Source organism: Haemaphysalis longicornis, unplaced genomic scaffold, assembly GCF_048455015.1.
Source record: "Haemaphysalis longicornis isolate Haplotype H1 unplaced genomic scaffold, Haemaphysalis longicornis Haplotype H1 scaffold_166, whole genome shotgun sequence".
NCBI classification, from domain to species: Eukaryota; Metazoa; Arthropoda; class Arachnida; order Ixodida; family Ixodidae; genus Haemaphysalis; species Haemaphysalis longicornis.
The window spans coordinates 476,258-487,411 of NW_027526272.1; positions in this window are offsets into that span (position 1 = coordinate 476,258).

Here is an 11,154-nt window from a genome sequence, read left to right on the forward strand (position 1 = left end):
ATACGCCCTCTACTGCGGCATCAGCAACGTCAAGTGCGAACACACACTGCCTGAGGTTTCACCGAACACAGCTACCACGGAACACGAAGGTCTTCGGCTTCCTTGTAGCTCGTAAACGTGTTAAAGGGCTACTGAAGTGCTTTTAAAACAGGGAAAAACTCTACTTTTTACAATTATTAGATTGGTCAGTTTATGCCTGTAAAGTTTTTTTCACCATTTTTAACTTGGGGACAGCGGTATTCGTCGTTAAAGTTGACCCTACGCCCCGCCCACCGCTCCCTGCCGCATTGCCGGAAGAGCGAGAAACTGAGCGGCAGCGACCGGAAGTAGCGTCATATTCGGAAGACGGCCAGCGACATGCGCCGCTGCTTCACTGTGTCCCAGTTTTCTGGGCGAAGTTCCGAATTAAGCAGGCGTGTAATCTGCACTTTATTAATCATCATTGTCTAGAGTTGCTTCCGCGTCGATTTTTAACCTTAATGCTACTGCGTGATTCTCTAAAGCGACTCCTAGATACCAGAGATTTCCTACCCGAGCGCCCGTGGCTACTACATTGCCTTCACGAGTAGTCGTGGGGCAGGCCGTGTCGTCGGGTGCTCTGTGCTTCGTACGCGAAGCGACGGGCTCAAACAAATACGGAGGTACTCCAAGTTCCTGATCCATTATTATATGGAAATTAGAAAATTTGTGGGACCACAGCGCTCTGGACTTTCGTTTTCCCGATCAACGTTGTTGGCTGTGACGACAGCTTAGCTGAATAGCTAGATTTTAAGAAGAAATCAAGCAAGCTGAAAGCATGAAGCGTTTTCTGCGCGTGGAAGCGCTCCGCACACTCGCCGGTCGTGCATGCCCGTACGGCGCACGAAACGGCTCGCACCACACATGCCGCGGCAGCGACCGCCCTTCGCTGCCGTCCAGAAACAAGGCCGTCGCGAAAAGCAAGGTAAACGTGCCAGAGAGGATGATAGTGTGTTGAAAAATTGTGCTAGGGATTGTCATACAAGGTGATTTGGAAAGAGGTGATCGAATTTGTATCGCGATGCGGAGCGCCGACCGGTCGCGGAGGCCGCGGAAGCTCGTCGACGGCCGCAAACGAACCCGCCCGAGGACGAGATGCGGCGAGAGGCCAATGGATGACGTTACCTGCGCGCAAGAATGAGCACAGCACCGATCGCTAGAATGACTATCAACGTAGGAATAAGGTTCCACATGCGAGATAGGGGATGATAGCGTGGTGAAAAACTGTGGTAAGGATAGTCATTCGCAACTGTAGAGATAGCGGCGACCAACTAGCTCCCTTGGTGCTAAGCCTAAAGTTCCCAACATGCGGCGATCCGAGCAACCTGAGTCAGCTGGAGCTGTTGGGGAAGGCGTTCTAAAGCTCGTCGGGGACCAGCGTGCTGCGCTTGGGTTCCTCTACCCTTTGGGGGGCGACCAACGTTCGGCTCCCCTATTCTAAAACATGCATGCGTATGTGCAGCAATGCCATGTTCCGCTGACCGGCCGAGCGGCGACCCGGCACCAGCACCTCTGCGCGACGCAGCGACCGGCGGCGGCCGCGCTGCCTGTGAGCATCGCAGGCCAGAGCTTGTTGCCGCCTGTCCAAATGTAAAAACAAAGTTCCCATTTCGAGGATGGGGATAATGGTGGGTTGAAAAATTGTGCTAGGAATTGTGGATAGCGCTGGTAGTGAAAGCGGCGAACCAATATCTGCGCAACTTCCCTGCTCCCGAGAAACAAGTCGGCCATGAGTCGTCGGGGGTGAACCCCTTTCTAAAGCTCGCCGCGAGCGAACCTGTTGTGTTTATACTTCCCTCAGGCTCTCCTATTCTAAGGGAAGATTGTGTGAGCCCTCCATTCACCAGAGGACCTTCTAGCCCGTATCTGAAAGGGAACAGAATGAGATCTTCAGGCCGAGCGGTCCCCGCTGCGCCGGCACTTCCGAATATGACGTCATCTGCCGCCAGCCAATCGCGCAAGGCAGCCAGGGCTCTCACCGCGCCCGCGGGCAGGGGTCGTTTGTTTTTACGAAAAAAGATGGTTTGGGTGTATTTACACGTAAAATAAATATGTTTTCCGAATTCAGCTCCAGGAAAACCATAATGTAATGCCACCAACAATTTTTTTTTGAAAAGCTCTTCACCAGCCCTTTAATGCATAGTGAAGAAAGCAAATCCTAAAATCCGCTTAAGAATCCAATTGTCATGCCAAGCCGAAGCCCCAAAGGGGGGTCTTCCCATGAACCCCCACGACGACATGGCTGACGAGGCGCAGTTTCCTCTCTAGTATACTTACTAAAAAACTTAATGGGCTGGGACCAGGCCGGAGTTTTAAAAGTAATTGCTGGGTTATCTACTTTACATGACAGAATGCGCATTGCAACTCGATTCTAGACGGCGCTGCATGCGGAAGTTCGTACAAGCAGGTCTCCCTATTCGCACGTCACGTGGGAACAATTTTTATTTTTAGTTCGCATGCCGCGTTCCAACAATGCTTTCTAGTTCGCACGCAACTGAAATGGAGAGGAGGAATGGACGTCTAGCCATCGCCATTGCCTTGTTTTGGGGTTTGGCCGTTTGGCCTCGGTCGTCGTGGGGTGCGGTCGTGTTTTTCGTTCGCTCCTGCGCGGCCGGGGCGGTATCGCGATTATGCCGGCCACGCGTCGCGAGCCATGGGTGTTTTGTTTGGGCGGCGCGCGCTCTGCTGCGTGGGGCCGTCGAGCGCCTGCTCCCGCTCGCCAGTAACCGCTAGTCTGCCTCGAACTTCACTCAGCAAGCTCCCCACACTTGGGACCTCCGCGCACGACTCATCGCAGCACAGCCTCGCCTCTACGCTCCACCGCTCCCGTCGAGAACTTCTCCCGGACGCAGCATGACGCCAGGACCTGTGTTTGTGATGTGTACTGTGCTCGGTGGCCCCCAGTGACTGTGGCAACGCTTCTGTCTTTTCCTCGCGGCGCCTCAACTTTTCTCTTTACCTATCTCCTTTTTCTCTACCCTATTCTATTCATCCCCTTCTATATTCCCTACCCCCCGGACTGGGTTGTATGCCGGTGAGCCCCCAGATGGGCTCAATAATATCCCCAGTCTATTTCTTTTCCTTTTTCATCGAACCCCCCCCCCCCCCCTTGTTTTGGAGGCACCGTGTTAGTTGGCTGGCCCACAACGTGTGAGTATGAGTTAATTGTTATCGGCACCTTTGTCACTATATTGCAACGCCACTTGTGATACATTCAAAGAGTGCTGAGAGTCAGAAATATCTGTCCTTCACTTCGGCGGGTGAATTTGTGACGACGGTGAATGGTACCGTTTCTCAACGTATATGTTTGCTGTCCCGCGAAGGTTTTACGGCTGCGTACTATTCGCATCCATGAGTGAAAAAGTGTGCGTTCGTGTTACATGCCCAGGAAATATCACTTTCTGCGCGCGTTTGTTGCCGCAACCAGCTTGACGAGGTCGGAAACCGTGCTGCGCATGCCACCCATGACCAGGCATTTTATTTCTTCGCAAGTTATGTGAAAGTGGGACTGTGAAATAACCCTTAAGAAGGCGATTTTTGAGCGTTCAAGTGTACTGATATCTGGCCATCGGATTTGCACTTCAAAGTAAGTTGCCTTTGGGGCTAAGAAGTATCTGTTCCTGGTCCGTTTTTTTTAACTAATCTGAAATGTGACATTCATGCAAAATTTGAGCGGTAATGGGAGGAGTGGTTTCGCTGAAAACATTTTTTTAGGGGCGAAGATCTTCTTGCTCTGGCCCTGTCCCGTCCCTCGTTGCCGCTGTATCCGGCACATTAATGATGATTGTGGCAGGATCCCCCTAGGGATTGGGCAACGAAAGATTGGCCGAAGAGGTCGAAACGTTCAACGCGTTCGTTGCTACCCAACAAGGAGGAGAGGAAGAAGAAGAGGTTATCGTTCGTCGCCTGCGAGCTCAAGACACGTATCAGGGGTACGCGACACAAGACGGTCTGCAGAAGGCGACGGCCAAGGTGGCTAAAATGTCACACACCGAATTCGCCAACTTACCCATGGAGATTCTCATCGTCCCAAACAAGCCCTACATAATCACCACAAACATCGACGTCGTCGACGGGCTTGTCAACGGAGCGGTGGTAAGCTTGGCGTGTCGAGTCTTTATATGATGTGCGGGCGAATGTTTCACGGTTTTACCGATAAGCACTTTACCTTCGCCCCTCTCATCATCATTCACTTCGTGGAGATGGCGGGATTTTTTTCTTGTATGCTGCAACACTTTTCATGTGTGTTGCTGGGTGTTGCAGCAGTAAACAACATGTGTTGCAACACCATGTATATTTCTCATTAGAGAGCAATACTATAACTGTAGATTATTGCACATAAAAGCAGACTTGGGTAGCCCTGCAGGATGGGACCCCAGACGAGCGCCCTTGCCCTCTCATCTCAAAACTGTGCCTGCGGGCTGATCTGCAAATACGTGCATGCTTGTACTCATCGGCGTTCGATATACAAACTCCTTTTAATTTTTTCTGTATCTAAAGGGATGTGGGACGTACCCGCAAAATTTCTGAACTATGCGCCGGACGTATCGGCAAAATATTTTAGGGTACTTCGGGGCACTTGGTTGAATTTGAACCTTTTCAGTTATCAACCACTGACTGCGTGCCACCTTAGTGAGCTTATCCAGGAACTTTAAGCCACCCGAGACACCAATCTGATCGTAATTGTTCTAACGGCCCCATGTCGTCTCGTTGAGTTTGGTGCTTTCCATCCAGTTCGGTCCAGACGGAACGGCAGCTGTTAGTGAAGATTTGTCCAGAGGAAACACAACTTGCTGCGTGAGCCAGGGATGAAGCCAGAGGGGGGGTTTGGGGGTTCGAACCCCCACCGAAAATGTTTCCAGGCAATGTGCAAGCAAGACTTAGTGATCCTCTTAGCAAATAATTTCTCTTCCGATAAACCGTAACTCTATCCGAAAAAAAATTCTGGCTATGGCTCTTGTGGTAGCAGTCTTTATTTTTACCCTACCAGCCAAACCCCTTCGGCTCACTGACAAGCCAGAATCACTGTTAATAATTACTCGCTAATTATAGTTACAGTCGAACCTCATCATAACAAAGTAGTTTCGGGGCAGCAAATTAATTTGTTGTACCATGTATGTGCTGGTAACAGTGGAGGCAAAACTCGGCTTTAACAAATAGGCAATAGAACTCGCGCGAAAATCCTAGACGCAAAAACACAATGGTCTAGGCTTCGAACCTACTGTAAACGAGTTTATCCTTACCTAACTGATTGTGGCATTTCAAAATAAATGAACCTGAACATAAGAACGGGAAATTAGAACAAGAAAAAGTTCATTTTACAAAACAGGCCTGCGTTCGTACTTATTTGAAGGAGGATGTGATCTTCATACGGTGGCTTTTCCTAGCGCTGAAGAGTATAAATGTTTACGCTGTGAGAACGCACGAAAGGGACTTTTATACTTATGCTGTTGTGGGCGTCGGGACTTTTTCCTTTATTGCAGCCGATGTGGCATGCAGCTCTTGCAGTTCCAGCTTTGTGCACTGAAATGAAGCCTTACCAAACAAAGTTTGTATTTAGTTCATTGTAGCCGATAATTCGCTATATGAGTGTTCGTTTTAACGAAGTTGAACTGTACAGATGATTAACTCTAGCTCAGTCCAAATGGAACTCCAAGCCGCTACCCCTTCCCGCTCCCCAACATACAGCAACAGCAGTCTTTCTTGGTATTCACTGAAACTGCCAAAATGCGTCTCCTCGCTGACTGGCCAGGGTCTGTTAATTTTTATCACTGTTATTACTGATTGGACTAACTTTAACCTTATCCGGGTGGAACTCCAAGGTGCTACCATATATGCCCATTTCAAAGTACAAAGCAAGAGCGGTCTGCCTTAATTTACCCAACTTGCCAAACCACTTCCATTCAGTCACCAGCCTGAGCTACTGTTATTAATCACTATTATTAAAAACAGATCATTGGACGTAACTATAGCGATGACTACGTCAGCCTTGGCTTCAGTGAGCAATAGCGGTTTCACCAGTTGTGTAAAAATCTAGGCCTACTGCTCTCACTACGTGAATTTTAAGTGTGGCATTAAGTATAGCTATTTCAAAACGCTATCCACGGGCACGCGCACACAAACAGGAAAACGAAAACTTGTGACGATTCGAATCCATCCGAGTTCAATCTAGCGCTTCGAAGGACCTTTAAGAAATTTTGCGTATATATCTGACGTATCGTTAAGAAAGTTCGCGGGTACAACCCCCGTATCTTTAAGAAATTTTGTGGGTATGCCTGACGTACGTTTAGAAAGAGTGTTTAATTTTCCGCCCCTCCCACCTACCGACCCAAAGATCCACTTGCCAGAGCGTTTCCCCTACTTGACTTGCTCGTTTCCCTCCATTGAAATACTCATCGTTGCCCTGCATGCATGCAGATTTTAGGTGAAAGATCGGTGTTTCTGACCCAGTTGCTTGGACAGCTTAAGATTCCCCTTACCTCATCTTCCAATAAGCCCCCAGGCCTCAGGATTATTTTTAACTAAAGTTGTTCATTCATTCATTAAGTCCTTTGTCTGAACATTTTGTGTGTGGGCGCTCATATTCTTTACTTCACCGTTTGAGATCTCCGTTTTCTTGTGTGGGGCACATATATAAATTCTTTAGGGTGCTGTTCTTTGCCAAGGTTGGATTTTCATCATATGCAGGCTGTTTCTGTGGGAATTTGCTTCAGCGAAGGCACGAGGCCCATCTTTGTGGCTGGTTTTTTGAAAAACAGGGCTAATTCGGTGCCCTCAATTCATTCGCACGAAGCTACTGAGTGTCTTAAAAATATCTTTGAGGAGAGATGTTTCGGCAGAGGTGGCAGCCTGTCCTCAAGACATTCATGCCGCTCAACCTTGCATGCTGAGAAAGTGTGGTGTGCAGTATAAAAAACTGAGAGGATTGCAAAGCTGCTCTGAACAGGTTTCAGTTTCTCATTGCAGCGTGGCGACCGTAACTTTTGCTGGTACTTGTGGGAACCCAGAGTCCTGGCGCGTTCCCCATTCCTCGCCGCCCGCCGCCGATGCGAGGGGGGAAGGCTCCTTCTCTCTCCTCGGCGGAGCGGCGCTCCCGTCGCGGCGGCGGTGGCGTGGCCGTCGCTCGTCACGTGACCGGCTCTTCGGGGCCCCGGGGGGCCGGTCTCGGTGCGCGGGACGGAGGAAGGGCCTCTTGGGTTCCAGCGGGCAACGAGGAGAGACGTGAGTACCGGAGATCCGGCTTCCCCACCTTCCTTTGTCTACCCCCTTGCGCCTGCCTCCTGATCCTCGCCGGACGGCTGGGTCGGGACGGGCGAGAGTCGGCTACGTTATTTGGTGGCACGCCAATAAACGAGTGTTTGGCCGTTTCGTTGTGTTTGTGTGTTCCTTGCTGCTCTCTGCCGCTACGCCGGCCGGCGGTCCGTGGCGGAGTTCAGCCGAGCTAGCCTTGCGGCCGGAACCCTGGTCCCCACAGACTTTACAGATAAAGGGCCACTGTATAAGTACAGGTGTACATATACAGTGGCCCTTTATCTCTAAAGTACAGGTGTACACCTAAGTACAGGTGTACATAGGTGTACAGGAGACGATGTTCAGCTGAAGCCGTAAGAAAGCGAACATCCCTCTGTGTCTTTTATTAGCACCCTCACACCACGAAAATCGCAGGCTGTTCAAAACGTCATGTGGACTTTAGGCTCGTAGGTTCTATCCTGGAACATGCCTTTTTTAGTAGATGTGTTATCCGTAGGCACCATTTTCAAGGCTAGTAGGGTCAAAGCAAAAGTGTCTTCGTGTGTCTAAGAGAAATTTTAGACAAAATTGCACTGAATACTCAGTAAAAATAAAATCTTTTCATACCTTTAACCTAAAGTTTGTCAGTTCTATGTCCTGCGTCTGAAAGCTTCGCTATTTATCCAACTTTAGTGAGTAGAATGGCTCGTTATTTTGTTTATTTTTTCAGCAAGTTCCTTTCTTGCTTTCAATGATAGGGGGCCAACTACGTTCTGTACATTTCTTGGTTTCCTTGACGCTCCCATTAAAACCAGTCGAATGCGACTGCGCAGAAGACAGCGGCGGTGGGCCATCTCTCTGCAGCGGTTCAGGGGGGGGAGGTCTGAAACTGGCGAGCAGCCTCGTCGGCGACTACTGCCTGTCATCGGTTGCAATTTCCACTGAGCAAAAAAAAGTGTTTCATGTGCCCTTACACTAGAGAGGAGCATTGTAGTGTGTAAGAAATTAATACCAAAAGCTGGTCAGTCGAGTCAGATGTATTGTTATTAGTAAATGTAGTATTTCGCATTACAAAGACTCTGTTAGGACATACCATCACAGTGTTTGTAAGCGAACTAAAAAAGCGGAAGCAAAAAGGCAAAAAATGCAGTTGATGCTTCGCTCATAGGAATCGGTAAAATACGAAAGTAAAATGTGCCTTCACAGGAGCATTTATTGTGCATCCATATGACCTTGCACATCTGTATTTATATCACGTCGGTATGACACCGTCAGACGCATCAACGTTAGACACTCAATTGCACGCGCCGGAACTTTGCGTAAATCCGACTGAAACCACAGCCCCTTGAAAATCGTGCGACCGAAACGGAACCGAAACCGAAACCAAAGCATTTGGTGGTGGAGGCAATTACCCCGCGTCCCGCGTTCACGAAGACGCTGGCATTGAGGCGCCAACTGTCGGCGCTCATTAGTGTCATGATGAACTACTTCGCTTCACTTCTCCTAGACGGCTGCATCTCCTAGACATCATCTGAATTAAGAAATCAGTAGGAAAGATACCAGACATGTTCGTAGACCAACTTCCGCTTTTAGTCGTAGCGCAGTGGGCAAAGCTCTGAGTACCTCCCGTTGCGGCGGGAGAGTTCGTGGCTCGAAATCCCAGCGCAGCCGCATCAAGGTAACTATTTCTGGCGACGTTATTTCCGTGACGTATATCACGCCGGTCATATCTTCGTGAACCCGGGCGTAAAACACTTTCGTGTTAGATTGGGTCAAAAAACTAAGGTAATGTGCACTGCATGCTGAATAAATTTTTTATTCGCCACACAAGCGAAGTTGACACATTGCTAAAGCGTATGCTTGTATTTGGGATCAAATACATTATGTACAAAACAAGGACAAGACTGCGGATACTACAGACTGATTTTAGCAATTGCTGCCTGCCAGTAATACAGAACACAAAATGGGCTTTTGCTACGTTGATGTCGGCATTGTTTCACTTGTGTTTACACCCCCACACTGTGCGTGGTATCACCCTAGTCGCTCCTTAAACGTTCGTCATCTGTGGGGCGTTCTTGCTGCAACACGTCTTGTTTCTGTCTTCGGTGTCCGCCTCTTCCGAAGGCCTCTACTCACTTTCACGTCATTTATAACTCATGGACATTTCGAATCTTACTGTTAAAACCGGCGGCTGTGGTGTGTCTGTAACAAGGATGGCGCACATTTTCGCAACACGAGACTTGGAACAATCGGGTGCAGGTAAGTCCTACGTCACACTTTTGTTACCCATTTACGTTTGTTTGCATCTAAGGAGCACAAACATATTTATGGAACTGTCAGCGCCACATTATTCCCAACAAAAACAAGGAAAGTTGTTGGAAGGAATGGTAAATGGCTACATTATGGCGGAATTACTGCCTTTTGATTAACCAGGATAATAAAGTTGCAGGTTCGTTTCCAGGACTGTTACGGTACAAAATAAACAATTTCGGAGCACTGGCGCTTCCCTCAGTTGATGCTCAATCCGAACGACATTATTAGGTGATAATCAATAATTGTGCAAGTAACTGAAAAGCTGCATTAAGGGACGTATTCTGGCAATACATATCAACTTTCGGAACCATACTCAGTAAATGAGCCTTATCTCATGTGCTTAATTTCAGTGGTATAGTGTTAAAAGTAATCTTATCGAATAAATTAATTGTGCGCATAAAAGTTCATTCAAGAAATCTCACTTCGCCTAAAACCACGTAGTTTTACGGTTTATTTGTGCGTAACCAACACTGAATGAACAGAAAATGAGGCACTACAGGACACGAAAAAAGTAAGATGAGAGGGGTAACGAAACTCGAAGCATACAAAACAATGCGCTTGTTCTCAATGTGTTCATTTTGTGCTCTATATAAAATTACCATTTTCTTCAATTTCCCCTTGGTTATCGGATTAATTAACTGTCCTTACAGCCAGTTTCTTCAGGCAAACACGTATACCTTCCCCACTTTTACTTTTGACGAACTGTTCAATGACCATATGAGGCGCATTGTACAGCCATATCCTACCTGCCAGAAGTACCGTGTTGAGATGCTTTAACTACCCTGGTCGAATGTGTTAAACCACTCCAACCGTATTTGATCACCCCAGTTAATTTAGCGCTGCAGCAGTGCCACCTCGCGCCTACTTATACCTAAGGAAGACTGAATAAGTTATCTGGTTACTTGGCTTATTCCTGCTGTTTCCTGTAACGTTGTCTTTGATTCCCAAACTAAAGACTGCGCCTTTAATTTCAGGAGGTTTTTCTGAGGATAACTGACAGATTCGAACAAATATGTCACAAACTTTAGTCGTTGTGTCACAAAGGGTAGAAAAAACAACATCTTTCTAAATAAATAGTTTTATGCTGGGAAAAATTTGGAACGTACGCGTAATCAATGCATAACGTTAAACCAGCGCGTCAGTCACTCTGCTGATAATGCATTACACACGTAACGTAACTTGAAACCTACCCAGTAGTGCAGGTGTTTTCTTACGTGTGGTTCCGGCACATTTAAATTCACTAAACAACCCACATAAATAGGGGAATTATTGATTAAATGTTTTGCACCTGATGTAGATTATGCGCAGTGTCCGCATTATAAAACGTAGTCAGTCTAATCTACAAGAGGCCTTAAAGGGACAGACAACCGATTTTTGTCGAGTATATATTCTCTATCCCAAATGAAAGGTCATCACGTAAAGCACCTTGCCGAGAAACGGTTTTGCTGATAACGCCCTAGAACTTTTTAAATCGAAATTTTTAGATCTGCGAGCCGTCCAAGTGGACCACAGATGTCCGTCGAACATCCGTCAGATATCTAATGGCGGACATTTGGACGTCCATCGGACATCCGCAGAAAGACGGAGGATGTA